The sequence below is a fragment of the Notamacropus eugenii genome, chromosome 4, assembly GCF_028372415.1.
Source record: "Notamacropus eugenii isolate mMacEug1 chromosome 4, mMacEug1.pri_v2, whole genome shotgun sequence".
In the NCBI taxonomy this organism is placed as follows: Eukaryota; Metazoa; Chordata; class Mammalia; order Diprotodontia; family Macropodidae; genus Notamacropus; species Notamacropus eugenii.
Window position 1 is genome coordinate 194995338 of NC_092875.1, and position 17211 is coordinate 195012548.

Here is a 17211-nt window from a genome sequence, read left to right on the forward strand (position 1 = left end):
GATTGCATGTTCTTGTAGTGAGATTTAGGAATATGCATTTGACCTTATGCAATGAAAAGCTACCTAAAGTATGCCCCCACATCTATTGGAAGGACTTTGGAGGATTTATATGAGAACATAGACAAATGTCAGACTTGATGGGAGAGTTGGGATGGGTTGGGATATACATTATTGGTGGAGTACCCAAATTGATGACATTACAGATCCTTTGAAGTATCAAGGTAGGCCTTTAAATTTCTCTTGAGATACCTTTTGTAGAGGTAGATAAATTGTATTTACATTGGAATTGGAGAATTATATGTTGATTTGAAAGTGACATCTTTAGTTAGAAACTGGAAAGGAAGTCAGGAAAGTCTAGATCTAAATTCTGAACTGATAGAAATATGAGAGAAAAAGAGGCCATTTCCTCTGTATTCTGCCCACTTATTAACTAAAGACCACTTAAATTAATGTATCAGCAGCTAACCCTAGACAATTGACCTCCATTCAGTACTATTTATTAAGTACCTTTTAGATTCAGGAAGCTGTGCTAGGTATTGAGCTTGCAAAGATGAAAAACAACACAGCCTCTCTCCCCTCAGGGGTCTTACAGTATAATGAAAAAGGATTACAATCTAGGCACATAACTGTGACACAAAAGAGAATATAATAAAATATGGGATAGACACAGATAAAGTGCCAAAGGAAAATTTGAATAAAGAAAATAAAACGGCAAAGTTTCTGCAGGAGGTTGCTCAGAAAATTTCAATATTCTCTAGATTTGGATAAAAAAAGGAAATGCGTTCCAAGAACAAAAGGTTAGAGAGGCATGAGGAGATCAGATTATTGCTAGCAGTTTAGTTTTGGGGGGAAATTAGAAAGTGTGAAGAGGAATAGGATCGTAGATTTAGAACCGGAAGAGACCTCAGATATCATGTAGTCTAATGGTGTCAAACTCTAATAAAACTGGAAACTACAAATTAGCATTATCTATGTTGTCTTTTCTTTCTATTTTTTGTGTTAAATTTTTTCAAGTATATTTTAAGAAGATTTGGGCTATACTCAGGAGTTTTGTGGGCTACTCGTAGCTGAAGAGTTTGATACCTCTGATCCAGTCCAGCACTATCATTTTACAGATGTAAAAATTGAGTCCCACGTTAAAGTGACTTATTCAGGGTTATATAGGTATTAAATAGAAGATTCAAGATTTGTACCAAGGTCCTCCAACTACAAATTCAGCAATCTTTCTACTGTATCATCCTCGTCCTGTCAGTAGAGTTAAAATAAGGCTTGACATATAAGTTGGTGTTCATCTTTCATTTTCTTTTTTTAAAAAATTCTTTTTTCATCCTTTATTTTCAAAGAGGATCAGTGACATCATGGAGTGGTGTCTTGACTTGTGCATGAATTGGATTTAAGTGAGGCAGAGTTGCACAAAATCGTCAGTCTCACTTTCTCTTCTAGAGTCATTGAAGTCCAGCGGGAAGACGCAAGTCAAGAGAGTGGAGGTGGCCTGGGATGCAGTGGGTGACTTTGGCCTCTTAGATGTCTGACCAAGCTGTAATCATTCCTCAGTGCTGGCTTTAGCCACCTTCCAGGCTGTTGGAAAAAATTGTTGTCATTTGTTCATTCTGCCTGGGAAAGTCTTCACATTCTTGGGGTAGACATTCCCCTGAAATTTCAGTAGAAGCCAGATTGTGGAGGGACTTAAATACTACACTAAGGAATTTGCAGCTTATTCTAAATAAGTGGGGGGCCAGTGAAAGTTTTTGAGGAGGAAGGGTTACATGATCAGATTTGAACATAGGAAGATTATTCTGGAGCTGGGGGAAGGGTGGATTAGAAATGGGAAGATGTTTTGTTCACTTTGAGGGAAATGGTAGGAGGAAGAGTACAGTTTTGTTCATGTTGAGTTTGAGGTGTCCATGAGAATCCTGGTGAATGGTCCAGGGAGCAAATCTGCTTTGGATTTGTGTTTTGACATTTATAAAGTTATTAGCTCATGAATCAAAACCTTCATATCTTTTTTTACTCATGGTATGGGAATTTCAATTGGTCACATGAGTTGATGGATCTTCATGGCTTTAATCTTTTATTAGCATTCTCTTTTGTGGTGGGGACTGAAGCTCCTGAAACTTTCCTATGCTCTTCTGTGTGTGAGATTTATTCTATTCCTACCATGGAGGACAAAGGCAAGGATTGTATCACTGAATATTTAGGCTGGTAGCTTTGGGAAATGGAAACACACATATGGATTATTTTAAAATAACAAAAAAGTAGCAAACCCCTAAAATACACAAAACCAAAACAACCCTAGTAGAAAGGAAAGAAGTTCTCTTTGACACTCAGTTTTCTTTCTTTCTTTTTTTTATTCTTCAAAAGCAAGATGGTCTTTTAGAAAATCTTGAAAATCAATACCTTTCCAGGTCACCCTTTGTAACATCACACAGCTAGATGGAACTCTTTGTTTTTATCAAAGAATGACCCTTTCATCTGGTGAGATATAATTTCTGCCAGCATTTGATTTTGAAGGTTGTCATTTTATCCTCCAGTTTTTCTTTTTATTGTCCAATCCTGAGTTACTTGAGGGCTTTGTACATGTACTGTAAATTTTTTTTTGTTTCTTTTCAGACCAAAAAGAAGAGGAAATATAAAGTAAAACAAACCATTTCCAATAATCAACAGTCTCTCTTTAGTTCTTGGGGCTTGTAGGACCAGTGACTGGATTGGCTGTGCTACTCTGTCTAGTTTTTATGATGCGTGGAACTAGATCAGCCATTTCCTGGATTTCAGTAAGCCAGTTTAAAAGGGTTCTGAATTCATTCTGCTCATGAGAACATTTTAGTTCTTCAGGGCACTTGTTATCTAAATGGTGCCTTAATTGCATCCAAATAACTGACTCCTTTCCCTTCTCTTAGAATATTTGTCCAGCAGGATCTACCCTCATTGACTTCTGCTGTGCAAACCCTAACACCCTGTTTACATTCCATTAGGAAGAATATAGGACCAGGAGAAGCATATTTGTGAGCTGACGAATCAGAAGGGAAGCTTAGACTAAGAGGTTCAGTGAGGAGAGGGAACATTTTTTTGAACAGAGACAAGACAATTAAGACAGGTAATGATGCTGAAAGTTGGTAATGAAGATCTCAGACTATTTTTCCATCTTGGTAGGCACGGGATATTACGAGATGCTATATTCTGAAATTTTTTATTTGGTCAAACTCTGGTCTTTTGGACCATGCAAGTTTCCTTCTAGTTCCCTCTTATGTTCTCTTACCATTCCTCCTAAGCTTTATAAATAGGAAAGGATAGATAGAATGAGAAAACTCAGGAAGGTTTTTGTTGACATTAGCATGAGATATATAAACTGAGTGATGCATGGTGCGGTACTCAATTACTCCTAGTCCCTGTGGTTCACGATGTAGGTGTCATCCTCAACTTCTCATTCTCTGTCATCCTCCTCATATCTATTGTCAGGTTGTGTTGTTTCTTACCTTTGTAATATTTCTGGTACGTAGCCCCTTTTCTCTTCTTATACTGCCACCATGCTAGAGTGAGCCCTTACATCTACTGACTATTATAATAGCCTTCTGGTAGGCCTCCCTGTCACAAGTCTTCCCACTCAAGTCCATCCCCTATTCACTTGTCATATCAGTCTTCTTAAAATTATAGGTCTGATCATGCCAAACACCCCCCTTCGTCCCTCTCATGAAACTCCAGTGGCTCCTTATTATCTCCAGGAACAAATATAAATCTACACGGTGTTCAAAGACTTTCATGTTCTGCAGTGGTTCACCCCAACTTTTCCAGTCTTCTTCTACCTTGTTCCCACCCCATACTCTCTGAGATCCAGTGACACTGGCCTTCTATCTGTTCCTTGAGCTAGACACTCCATCTCTCAACTCCAGGTATTTTCACAGACAGTCCCCTACTCTCTCCTTTCTCATCTCTGCCTCCTGACTTCCTTCGGTTTGCTATTGGAATCTTATCTTCTCCAAGAAGGCTTTCTCCCTCCTTATTAATTCTATTGTCTTCTATCTGTTGATTATCTCCAGTTTTTCTCTGTATATAGTGGTTTGCATGTTGTCTCCCCTGATAGACTGTGAGTTTTTTGAGAGCAGAGATATCTTTTGCCTTTCTTTATATCCCCCACTACTTAGTACAGAGCCAGGCACATAGCAGATGCTTAATGAACATTTATTGACTGTGTGACTGACTTGTAGAGTCTGGAGTGCCAGCCTCAGCGTTAGTGAGACCTAATGACATAATGACTGTCTGGCTCTGGACAAAACATTTAGCTGCTTAGTACTCTGAGTAATTAAGACCCTAAGTTCCTGAATAGATGCTGCTCTGCATTGGTTGAGGGAGTTTCCTCCATAAGAATTCCCCAAAACAATCAAATCATAAGCCTGGAAAGGCAACCAACCAACAAGCTGACATAATAATTATAATAATGAATATAAGTGCACGCACATACACACACACATATTCTTTCTTCAGATAATGCATTTTGGATAGAAACTATATATAAAAAAGACCATCAGAAAGGGCATACTCCTAAGTATAGTACAGGAGTACATTGATCATGAGTACCACAGAAAGATCATTAAGCTACTGCAGGCTACCATTACCACTTTATAAAAGACATCTTGGCTGTGATTTGAGCTACAGGACTTCAGAAAGTAGTTGGTGTTCTGCAAGCTATGTTCTCAATTGTCATTCAAGGGAACTCTGGGGTACTTCTTAATCCAGGACTGCTGTCCACCCTCCCTCCCACCGAAGGTTTTTCTGAGATGTTGGACTACAAAGGGAGTAGTCTTTTGCAAAACTTTGCCCTTGGATCCAGTATTTAAACTCATACTGCTACAGATGGGGGTGATGCTGTTTCATTGTCCCTCGTATGTCAGAACTCTGTGTTTTGGCAAAGTTTCATTGGATTTGTGGCTGTTGCATTTAAGTGACTTCTGGTATGCCTGTTGTTCATCTGTGTCTGATTTGTGTGACCCCGTAAGGGGTTTTCTTGGCAAAGACACTGGAGTGCTTTGTATTTCCTTCTCCAGCTCACTTTACAGATAAGGAAACTGAGGCAAACCAGATTAAGAGACTTGCCCAGGGTCACACAGCCAACTAGTGTGTGAAGACAGATTTGAACTCGGGAAAATGAGACTTTCTGACTCCCGACCCAGCATTCTAGCCACTGTGCTATCTAACTGTCATCTGGTATCTTTAGAGTATTCTATTTTTAAAAAAAATTGGTTGGAAAACTCCATGTAGGATAGGGTGAGTTTATCATATTATATGGAAGTGGAGAGAGAACAAACAAGGACCCCAGAAATTATTTATTTCAGTATGTGTGTATGAAAGGCCTTGGGATAGGTGAAAGTAGCCCTGAAGTCTGATTTTCCTAAAACCTGAGAATATTTCTTCTAGATCTTGGGCATATGAGCCAGTGATTATGTCTGAAAGAGAGCAAAATGGATCATAGAAGGAAGGCATTATGAAGGGCAAGAAAGAACCTGAGAGAGCAGAAGAAGAAACAAGAGGAAAGGGGAGATTTTTTTTTTGTTGAAAATGGATAAGAAAATTCATAACACCACAGCTGATTGTATTATTATTATTTTTCCAGTGTGGATGGGAACAGTCTCCCTCTGGCTCCTTTTTAAAACTTAGGCTGGTAGGAAATGTCGTGTTTGTGCCCTCGTTATGTTAGATTGTAAAAACATTTTTCTTTATTGTGTACAACAGCATCTTTTCTTGTCTTGTTAAGGGCAATGATAATGAGGAATAGGAAGCTTTCTTGATAGGTGATGAGGACATTACAAAAGTCCTGCTGTGAGTTAACTGCAAACTAAATTGTGTTCAAACTATCAGCCCCAGGGGGCTGGCCCCTGCTGAGCACCCACACTTCCTTTCTCTTTTTATCTCGCTTCCTCTCACTGAGGCTGGAAATCTTTCAGTTTAGACAACTCCTCCCTAACTTCCATAACAATATGTGGTGGTAGAAAACAGAAGAAATGATCTTGTCTTTGGGGTAGAAAGTTACTTCAGCTAACCTTTTGGAAGATGTATAGATTTTTAAACGGGTAAATTTAAAATACTACGTGAGTACCAATAGGCAGTACAACTATGGACGCTGCCATTTAAGAAGGACATCGACGAGATGGAGAGGGGCCAGGGGCAGACGACCAGGGAGGCGAATGGTCTCAAGTCTACGCTGCATGAGTTTAGCCTGTAGAAGAAAGGACTCAGGGGGGGTGTGCTTCTGAATCTGAAGGGCAATCACATGGAGGAAAGATTGGAATTTTTTTATTTGGCTTCAGAGAGAAGAACTAGGGACTATGAGTGGAAGCTGGAAAAAAAAACCAAATCTAGGCTTGATGTCAGGAAATGCTTTCTAATAATTAGAGTTATCTCACAGTGCAGTGGATTGTCGTGGGAAGTAGTGGGTTTCCCCCTCACCACAGATCTTTAAGCAAAGGAAGGATGACCATCTGTCAGGGTTTTGTAGTGGGGATTTTTTTTTTTGTGGGGGTAGGAGTGGGAAATATGGATTGTACTACATGACTAGTTATTAGGAGGCCTTCTAACTGAGATTCTGTGACTTGGCATGCTTTCCTTTCCACTGCCAAACTACAGCTGAGGGTATGCTGCTGCTGTTCCGTTGTTTCAGTTGTGTTTGACTCTTTGTGACCCCATTTGGGGTTTTCTTGGCAAAGATACTGGAAAGGTTTGCTACTTTCTTATCCAGCTCATTTTACAGATGAGGAAAGTGAGCCAAACACGGTTAAGTGACTTGCCCAATGTCACACAGCTAATAAGTATCTGAAGCCAGATTTAAACTCATGAAGGTGTTTGTTCAGGTGTGTCTGAACTCCAGGTAAGGCACTACACACAATGTGCCACCTAGTTGACACAGAAGGTGTACTATGTCCAATTAAAATTGGAGCTTGAGTTAGCCAAGTAAGGGAGGAAGACTTGGCCTCAAGCAGCTGAGAAAGGGATTAAGTGTAGAAGAAGCTTGGCAAAGCTGTGTTATCCTCTACAATGGAAGCATGAAGACTTTAGATCTCTTTGTATTACCTTGTATTGTTTGTATTACCTTGAAGTGAAATCCCATATGTAGTGGAGCAGGTGAGTTATATGGTATGAAAACAGGGAGAACGGATAAAGGATTGAGCAGAAAGAGAAAAAGAATATAAAAGGGAAAGAAAATTTTGAGGTCATGGCTGACTCAGGGAGCTGCCAAGTTAATTCTTTTTTTCAGTGTTGTCTTTATTTAAATGTGAACTCTTTGAGAACAGAGACTGTTTTTGCCTTTATTTTTTTTAGTAACTAGTGCTTAATACCTACACACAATAAATGACTCCAGATCTGACTCCTTCCTCCAAACCTTCCCAAGACTGACTCTACCATTACTCTGACCTCAGCAAACCACTTCCCCCAATATACTTACCCTCTTTGTGCTGCCCAGGTCCTTGGGGTCTGTGGTTTTGGCTCTATAACTTTGGTCACCTGATGGGCTCTGTTTTATCTCTTCCAAATTTTGTCTCCTTGGATGATCTTGACTGGCTCTTTCATTCTCGGTGATAGGTATTCCAAATTGAAATAAAGATTATTTGACCTCAATGTTCTCTTAATCATTAATCAATTAACAAGTATGTATTAAACATCTGTTGTGTCCCAGACTCTGCAATAAATGTTGCATATATAAATGAAAGAATAAAACAATTTGTATTATCAATGAATTTATATTCTAATAGGACAGTCATTTATACACGTGTATGTGAATCTGTGCCTATACATGTACACATATACTTACATACAAATATATGTATGTATTATGCACACATTTGTGTGGGCATATACACATGCAGATATATTTGTGTATGTACACAAATATGTATGCATGTACTTCATGTGCACAATGCATACATATATTCATTTACAAATGCATGAATAAACATGTCTACCTGTACATGTAGACTCACACATGTGCACAAATGTGTGTATGTGTATACGTATATTTGTGTGCATACATATATGTGTTATAGGGTTGGAAAATGCTGTGGTTGCTCAGTAACATTTTGTAACATGGTGATGCAATTCAAGACTGGAGGGTGATTTATAGGTCAGTGGCAACAACATGGAGATGTGTACGCTTATGTTTGAACTTGAAGTCACAGTGACCTTTTTTTCCTTTTTCCTCTATCTCTTGGGTGACCTAGGTTTTCCAGGCATAAGTTACTCAAATGATTTCCTTTCCTCCCCTCTCCCACTTTCTCCATTACTGCCTTTCCTCATAGAAACATATTCCAATACCTAATGATCTGGATTCTCTAGTTATGCCTTTAACATAAAGTGTGATTCAAGATTTTGACACATTTTATTGGAGGAAAAGTGGAAATGGTACCATTATCACCTAGGATTATAGTTTACTCAGATGTTAATTTTATCTGGATAGTGTAATCATCAGTTCCACATCTCTAGGCAATTCGCAAGGCTGTTTCAAAGATTTAGGCCAGGAGTTATTGGAATACAAGAAACTCCAAGTGAGGCAGCATAGAATAGTAGAGATGGTCAGGATGACCTGGGTCCATTAGTTCCAGTTTCTGATAAACGTAAGCTCTGTGACCCTAATCAAGTTATCCAACTTCTTAGTTACCTAGAGAATTTTCAAAGTCCATAAAATACAGATGAATTACAGTACAGAAAGTCCAGAAAGTGAGGCTGGTGGCCTTGCACAGCCCTCTCTCACCCAAATAAAAGTTAACTGCAAGTCATGTCATCATTTCCTTGATGTCATGGTCCTCTTCAAAGAGGAAGGACAAACACAACGCAATAAAAACAAACAAGCTGAACTGGGCAGCTCAGCTGGTCGTCTTTCCCTTTCCTTCTCTCCTTAGGAAGGTAAATTTTGGTGGCCAGAAGTTGCCCAGTTAATTTGGGATTTACTGGCTAGATTTCTTTCTTTCCTTCTTTCTTTCCTTTTTTTTTTTTTTACTGTTTAGATTTCTTTTCTTTTCTTTTCTCTTTTCTTTCTCTTCTCTTCTTTCTTTCTTTCCATCCTCTATTTCTTCCTTCTATTATTTCTGTCACTTTGGCAGCTGGCAAAAGGATGGACTGGAATGGGGGACACTTGGGGCAGGGAGCCTATTTAAGACTCCAATGCAATAATCCTAATAGGATTGCATTTTCTCCTCATTGTTTCTCCTGTCATTTTGGGAGGGAAAAAGAGTGATGCATTCTGCTTTCTAGTTGAACAGCTCATGCAGTAATAGCTCATGTTTATAGAATATTTAAAGTATCATTGCAGAGCCCTTTGCTCACAGTTCTCCTGTGAGGTAGTATCCACGTTACTTCTCCCTTGACTAGCACAGGCCATGTCATGGATTTTGTGAATTACTCTAGGTAAAAAGTTCATTCTCTGGCAGCAGACCTGCTTATGAGCCTTTCTGACTTTAGCTAGGCTGGTCTTTCAGTCAGTGACATAAGTTTGATTGTTCCTCCCCAACTTGAATTCTTTGCAACATGTTCGACCTGTTGGAGTTTGTGCTAAACTGCTATCCCTGTCAGGTCACCAAGGTAATCTCCAGGCTAGGATGAAGCATTGGAATAGAACTGTGGAGGAGGAGTGATTTTAATAGTTCACAACAATATAATGTTTTAAAGCTTGCAAATTATTTCCTCACACCAACCTTGTGAGTTAGATTATGTGAATGTTATCCCCATTTCCTAGACATTGAAACTGAGGTTTCAAAAAGTGAAATGATTCACCAAGGCTCACACAGCAGGTAAGTAGTAAACCTGAGTCTCCAATCCAGGCCTTCTGATTTGAAATCTTTTGCTCTTCTTGTTACACCATGTTGCCCATAAGAGGTATTAGACTGCTCTGCTTGGTCCCAATGGGTTGAACCAGGACTGATGGGTAAATGCTACAAATCCAAGCTATCCAAAATCAGAATAGGCTGCTTCTGGGGATCTTCAATAAAAGGGTGACTGACCACTTGCAGCCTGTGCTGTGGATGAGATTGTTATTCAGGCAATGATTGGGCAGATGTGTTCACTTCCAACTCGTGAGATTATGTGAGTCTATGAACTCGAATACCTGATGAAGCTTTTCACAGAGTCAGAAGAATTAAATTGGGGCATCTGATCTCCTTTGATTTATCATTACAAAATCATTTATATTTGTAATGTAAATACATTTATATTGCAAAAATTTACATTTACACAATCAATTACAAAATTATTGAAAACATGATCCTACTCATCAGCAGCATAGGAATCATGTAGACCTGATGCAAAAAAAGTGAAACGCTCTTTGCGGTTGCATAAAGACATCAAGATCTGGTCAGAATTTATTCTCAACCTGATCTCTTGCCTTTGATTAAATTTCATCCAATTCAAAAGGTCAATATTTCAATGTTTAGGTGAGTTTTAAGAGGTTGGAATGAAAGTCTTAGCAAGAAATAACTTTTGTAATACAAGAGCTGTAGATCAACAGCCAGGCCCTAATGGATAAAAGTCTAGACTCAGGAGCAGTAGCCTTGAATTCTTTCCTCAGTACATTATTGCTGGGATAGGATTAGCTGGCAAGATGAACCTATCAGTCTTTTCCCCAAATATAAGATCTTGAAAATGCAGGTTTGCAAAAATCCAATTTACATAAAAATAACCATTTTGATATTTTTTCAGAATTTTCCTTTGTGTTTTTAAAAACTCTTTTGAGAAGTGTGGTGGGACAAGTAAGGAAAAAGTACAGTTGGATAGGAATAGAATATGCAAGAAATTATCAAAAAATAGCAACATGGGTGGAGACGAATTTTGACTCACTCTTTTGGTCACTGGTCATTTGGACTCTCCTGAGATGGAGGCTTAATGATTTGCAGCCGTACAGTATTTCTAACATTACCACACTGCCTCTCTGATCCTTTAAGGCTCTATTCTTCTTGCCCTTTGGCCAGTAGTAAGCTGATGGCAGCCTGAGTCAAACATAGGACATCATTTGTGTAAGGGTTATTTAGGGGGAGGTGGGAGTGGCACCTGGCAGGAAAGTTTTCAATATTTTGGGAAATTTCAGTCAGTCAAACATTTATTGAGCTCTTAATATGTGTTTGGCATTATGCTGAACATTGGAGATATGAAAGGGAGAAGATGATAGTACCTCTCCTCAAGGAGCTTATAATCTAATAGAGACAATGAGCAAATAAATATTAGTATAGACAGGATATATTTAGGATAAAGAGGAAAAAAATTAAAAGGAGCAAGGCACTAGAATTAAGAGCAGTGGGTAAAAGCTTTAGAGGACAGAGTTTTAGTTGAGACTTAAAAGGAGCCAGATAATCCAGTAGGTGGAGATGAGAAGGGAAAACATTCTGGGCATGGGGGACAGCCAGAGAAAATACCTGGAGCTGAGAGATAGTATTTTGTTCATGGAATGGAAAGGAGGCTTGAATTTCCCAAATGTTATCCATCCTGCTTTCCTCCTATTCAGTTTTGGGCCCTGCTCATCATCATGTTTCATTGACGTCTTTGCATCTCACTCTTTAAATCCTAATCTCATCATGCCCTTTCTTGCTAGTAAGAACTTACCCTTACTACTAATTCCACATCTGTGTATAAGATACTTATGAGATTTGCAGCTTTCCTCCCTGAGGCACCTAATAACTCCATACTGCCTCTGGCTTCTTGGGGTACCTTTTCTGATGATGCTGAGCAGGCTAAGCATGCACTCCTCAGCACTTTCCTTTTCCTCTATACCTCTTTCTGCCTCTACCCTCATTAAAACTTCTCTCTTCTTTATTTCATTCTCTCAGGGCTTTGGTGACTGGAAAGCTAACTGATAAATTCATTTGTGCTAAGGTGTTAATGGGTGATAATGACTTAGTATGCTACCTTTCACATATAAGATGTTGGAGTTTTAGTAGTCATCTGCTTTTTAAACCAAAAGAACCATCAGTAATAGGCATTTAGAGCTTTCCTGCCCCCTCAAATTACAACCTTATACGTCCATATGCTATGGTGCTTTGGTGTACAATTCACCCAACCTTTAACTTTACATTAAATGTGATTTCATTTCTGTGAAGCTTTTCTATCATCTGAACTCGCTGATCTTTTTCCTGTAATCTTTGCAAGGTCAAAACTGTATAATTTGTTACACGGAGTGTCCTTGGAAGAAAGAAAATAGTCCCATATAAAACCGTGGAGTCTGGCCTGAAATCCAGTTTAGTTGTATAGTTACGTGTCTGAAGGATGATTGATAACCATCAGTATTTATTTGGTTGTATTTTTTTTCTTTTTCAAAAATCTGGTATCCTTTTTTTGCAAGGGGGGGGGATCTATTAGTGAATTTATTAAACCTGATAATGTGATAATTAGTTTGGATATTAGCTTGGATTTAATCAGGTGTATAGAGTAGGGCCTGGAGCTCTAGCTCATAATTATAATAGAACCAAGAGACAAGTGAAAGATCATGTCTTAGGATCTCAAAATCCTGTTAATATAAGATATGCGATTTTTAGAGTAAATTTGTCGTGTCTCGAATTCCTGAAGTTTGGAAGATTCCTTAAATTTGTTGTTGTTCAGTCTTTTCAGTTATGTTATCTCTTTAGGACCCCATCTGGGATTTTCTTGACAAAGATACTGGAGTGGTTTTCCATTTCCTTCTTCAGCTCATTTTACAGTTGAGGAAACTGAGGCAAATAGGATTAAATACCTTGCTCAGGGTCACACCTTGGGACCTCAGGAAAGTGAGTCTTCCTGCCCTCCTTAAGTTTATTTTCTCTTTTATTGAGGATAAGGGCATTTGTAAAGTAATCATATGTGCACAAAATCCAGTAAGACATAGATAATGATTTTGCAAAAGCACTTCATCAAAATAGTCCTGTGAGATAGATAAGGTAAAGATTTTTTTTTTTCATTTTACAGGTAAAAGTGAAGTTTAGGATTACATAGTTATTAAGTATTTAGGGTTAAGGTTTCAACGGAATTGGATAGCTCTGTGATTCTTTGGGGGGTAGGTGAGGCATGTGTCTGAACCTGCTACTTCACTGGTAAATGGAAGCTACCTCCACTGATGCAGATTGGTAACCAGTCTGTAAGGTATAGCTTTAGTTGGTTGGAGCATTAAGAAGTTAAGTAACTTGACAATAGTCCCATGACTAGTGTATGTTAAAGTCAAGTATATGTTAATCCATGTTTTTCTGACTCTCATTCTAGCTGTTTATCTTTTGCTATGACTCTTGAGGTTTACAGTGAATAATGCACTCATCTCAGCAGTCAAGAAGACCTGGGTTGAAATCCTGACTCAGACACTTTCTAGCAATTCAGCCCAGAGAAAGTCCTCCAAATTCTCCAAGCCCTGTTTTCTGTATCTGTAAAATGGGGATAATATTAGCACCCCCCACATAGGATTACTGTGAGAGTCAAATATGAAATGCCATAAAAATCTCAAGATTCAGTATAAATGCCAGATGTCTGGTGAACTTTGAGCTAATATGATGAATACAGTAAATAATTTTCACTGGAATCCAATGTTTATAGAGTACATATTATATGTCTAGTACTATGATCACATTATAAAAGTAAAATATGGTTCCTGAAATCAAGGAGCTTTGGGAGTTTGGAGATAAAAGGACTTGAAAATAATTACTGGCAACAGTGAGACCAGTTCAAGATAGTGTTTAATAATAGGAGAGGTTGGCTGTCAGGTTAATATGAATATTATGAAAGAAAATAAAAGAATTGCAAGATGACACACTTTGATACTTGAAGGATCCGTGGTTTTGAGGGTATTATGAGTGTGGCATACGCTGCTCTAGATCACATTTTCTCTCTAACTTAGTAGATGGACTTTTTTGTTGTGGCCAAAAGTTTATCACTTTGGCATGAGCTCTTAGTGGATGAACATCTGTGATCCAGTGATATTGGCCTCCTTCCTGTTCCTCACACAAGATGCATCATCTCCCAACTTGGTATCTTCATTGGTTATCTCCCATACTTTAAATTCTTTTCCTTTTCATCTCTACCTCTTGGATTCCCTGGCTTCCTTCAAGTCCCAGCCAAAGTCTCACCTTCTATATAGGAAGACTTTCCTAATCCACCTCAGTACCGGGGGCTTCACTCTGTTGTTTATTTCCAATTTAATTTGTATATAGCTTGTTTGTACATAGTTGTTTGTGTTATCTCCTCCATTAAACTCCTTGTTAGCAGGGGCTGTCTTTTGCTTTCCTTTGCTTTCCTAGTGACTGGCACATAGTAGGCACTTAATACATGTTTATTGACTGATTGGCAGGCCCATAGTTAAGTCTTTCCCAGTGTGGGGGAGGTACCGCAGCTTATGTTCTATTGGTACAGGCTTTGAGAATCCATGTTGTCTTGAAATATCTTTAATGGAGGCTGGGGATTAATAAACCAACTGTCAGTTTTTAAACATCTACTAGGTGTCAGGCACTGTGCTAGGGCATCAAAGACAAAAAAAGAAATAGTTCCAGCTCTTAAGGAGCTAATGTTTTATCAGGGAATGCATTTTTTACACTTAGAAATTTACAAAAAATAGAGATAATACTTGTGGCCTAGGTGGACTTCCAGAAAACTTAGGGCTCAAATAGACTTGGTTTCAATATTGAGACTCCTGAGAGGAATCAAATTCTTTCTCTGACTTTGCCATCACCCCAGTGTAAAAAAAAAGCTCTTAACAAAATCTCTAAAACCAAAATTTGGATGTGTATGGCTCAATGAGCTAGAAAATGAAAAGTGAACTCTAAACTAAAAGAAAAAACCCCCAAAATCAAAACCAATCCCCCTCCAATCCAAGCAAAATGTTCTGTTTGTATTCTACTAATGTATACAATTTCTTTCATAGGCCCCCACATATAACATTAAAAGGAAGGGAAAAGAAGAGAGGGAGAGAGCCTTACAGCAGTACCCTTGGTATAGCAGGCGTTTCATAAAAGCTTATTCACTTGAATTGAGCAGATAGAAAAAGGACAAATGAAATGAATGAATGAAATTTGCTATGTTCTCATTTTTTTCTTACATGATAACTGGTTTTATTTTGGATACCGTGGAGTTTTGTTTTTTTTTTAACAAAATGATATGTTGACCATGTCTGTACAAAACTACCCCTGTGTGTAGTCTCATGTCTAACATTGGGATGCTCTGTTTGGTCTTCTTGATGGTGTTGGGCCTGGCACATCTATAAATTGTCCTTGGGTTGACTCCTGTTTCTACAGGCAAATTATACCTATAAACACCCTTTGATGGGTGGAGAGCCAGATCAATACAAACTCAATTTTCTCATCTGTTCATTGCCAAGTTGAGACACTGAAGTTGCAACTTAGACAACACTTTTGCTCTGACAGAGAAATTGTCTATTTGAACTCGACTGCTCCTTCAGTTTCTGATTTCCCAACCAGCCACAGATTTTTTTAAAGTTTGCCTCTGTATTTTTGGTTAGTCTCTCACAACTACAGTGCCGGCAGTTGGACTTTGAACTGTTTTTGGCAGTTCATACAAAGTGCCTGTGGGGCAGACTATGATAATTTCCAGAGGGAGTTCCCTTTAACTGGTAAGAGCATTTCATAGCAATCTTTAACATCTGGGGTTAAAAACTTCTAGGTTTACTTTTGGTCTACATTCAGAGCTGAATTCAATGAAGAGAATACTTTTCCTGTGTATATCCATTCTTGGTTGTTCCTTGATAATTGCCTCTTACCCATCTTTTTCTCTGTCTGGCTCTTTCTCTGTTTCTCTTGGAAAGGTAGTCTCAGATAGGATTCAGTGCTTGAGATATGTGGTGGTATATTAGAAGACATAACCTCCTCATTTATTTTGAATACCTATGCTTTTCTGTTCACCCAGTGGTAGTTTGAGGTATAGCACTTTCAGTGTTAAATCAATGTGTGTCTAGGTGCATGCAGCCAGATAACCATATGGTAGAAGAAAATCTTCACCTGTTAAACCCTTAAAGTACTTTGTGAGAAAAAAAAAAAAACAAAACGAGCTAGCAGATTAATAGACCAATGGAGCACTTTGCCCAGTTCAATGCCCCTGCTGTGACTTCTCAGTGTCAGGAGACCATTATCTGGGATATTCTGTTTATGTAAAGAAATGTGAATGAGTTCTCAAACCACTATACTGAAAACCACAAATTTCGGGGTTGAAATCTTGGTAACTTCAAGACTCAAAGCTTTTGCTCTGATTTAAAAGGGGTGTGTGTGTGTGTGTGTGTGTGTGTGTGTGTGTGTGTGTGAGAGAGAGAGAGAGAGAGAGAGAGAGAGAGAGAGAGAGAGAGAGAGAGAGAGAGAGAGAGAGGAAGAGAGAGGAGGGAGGGAGATCAGCTTTTAAATATGAGACTTCTTAAAATGTCGTTTTAGGGATGGTTCAGATTCTCATTCTGTAGACTCCATCTTTATCTGCATACTTCTTGAATATTTGTACATGTATGTTGTTTAGGTTATCTAATTGTCGCCCAGTTGGGTCCAACTCTTTGTGAATCTGTTTAGGGTTTTCTTGGTAAAGATACTAGAGTGGTTTGCCATTTCCTTCTCTAGATCATTTTGCAGATGAGGAAACTGAGGCCAACAGGGTTAAATGACTCACCTAAAGTCACACAGCTAGTATGTGTCTGAGGTCAGATTTAAACTCAGGTTTTCTTGATTTCAGAACTAGTGCTCTATCCACTATGCCTTCTAGTTGCCCTAGGTTACCTAGTAGTACATCTTATTTCTCTGATTAGATGTCAGCTGACTCAAGGACAGAAGTTACATCTTAGCCATAATTGGTGACTCGGTGGTACGCAGAACAGTTCTATATACTCTAGAGAAGTGCAATAAATCTAGTGTGTCTAGTGATGTTGATGATGATGTAATATTAAATCTATTATTTGTGGCTTTATGTATATAGAAATTAGTATGACATCATGGAAAGAGCAGGGAATTTAGACCTGGTTTTTATTCTACTGCTTTCTAGATATGGCCTTAAAGAAGTTACTTAGCCTATCTCAGACTAATTTTATTTGTCTGTAAGACAAGGATAATTCAGTTCCATTCAATTCAATCAACATGTATTAAATGCCTGCTATGAACCAGGCACTTTGCTAAGTACTAGAGATACAAAAAGAGACAAAAGATAGTCCTAGCCCTCAAGGAGATTAAAATCTAATGGAGGAGACTTCATGCAAACAAGTAAATACAAAATGGGCTAAATATGGGATAAACAGCAAAAAAAATA

At 38.5% G+C, this 17211-nt stretch overlaps 1 long non-coding RNA gene across 26 annotated transcripts in view; it reads left to right on the top strand.

Moving 5' to 3' along the window:
- The window catches only part of LOC140500898 (uncharacterized), a 520520-nt gene that overhangs the window by 243044 nt on the left and 260265 nt on the right, over positions 1-17211 (top strand). The window lies entirely within an intron of this gene.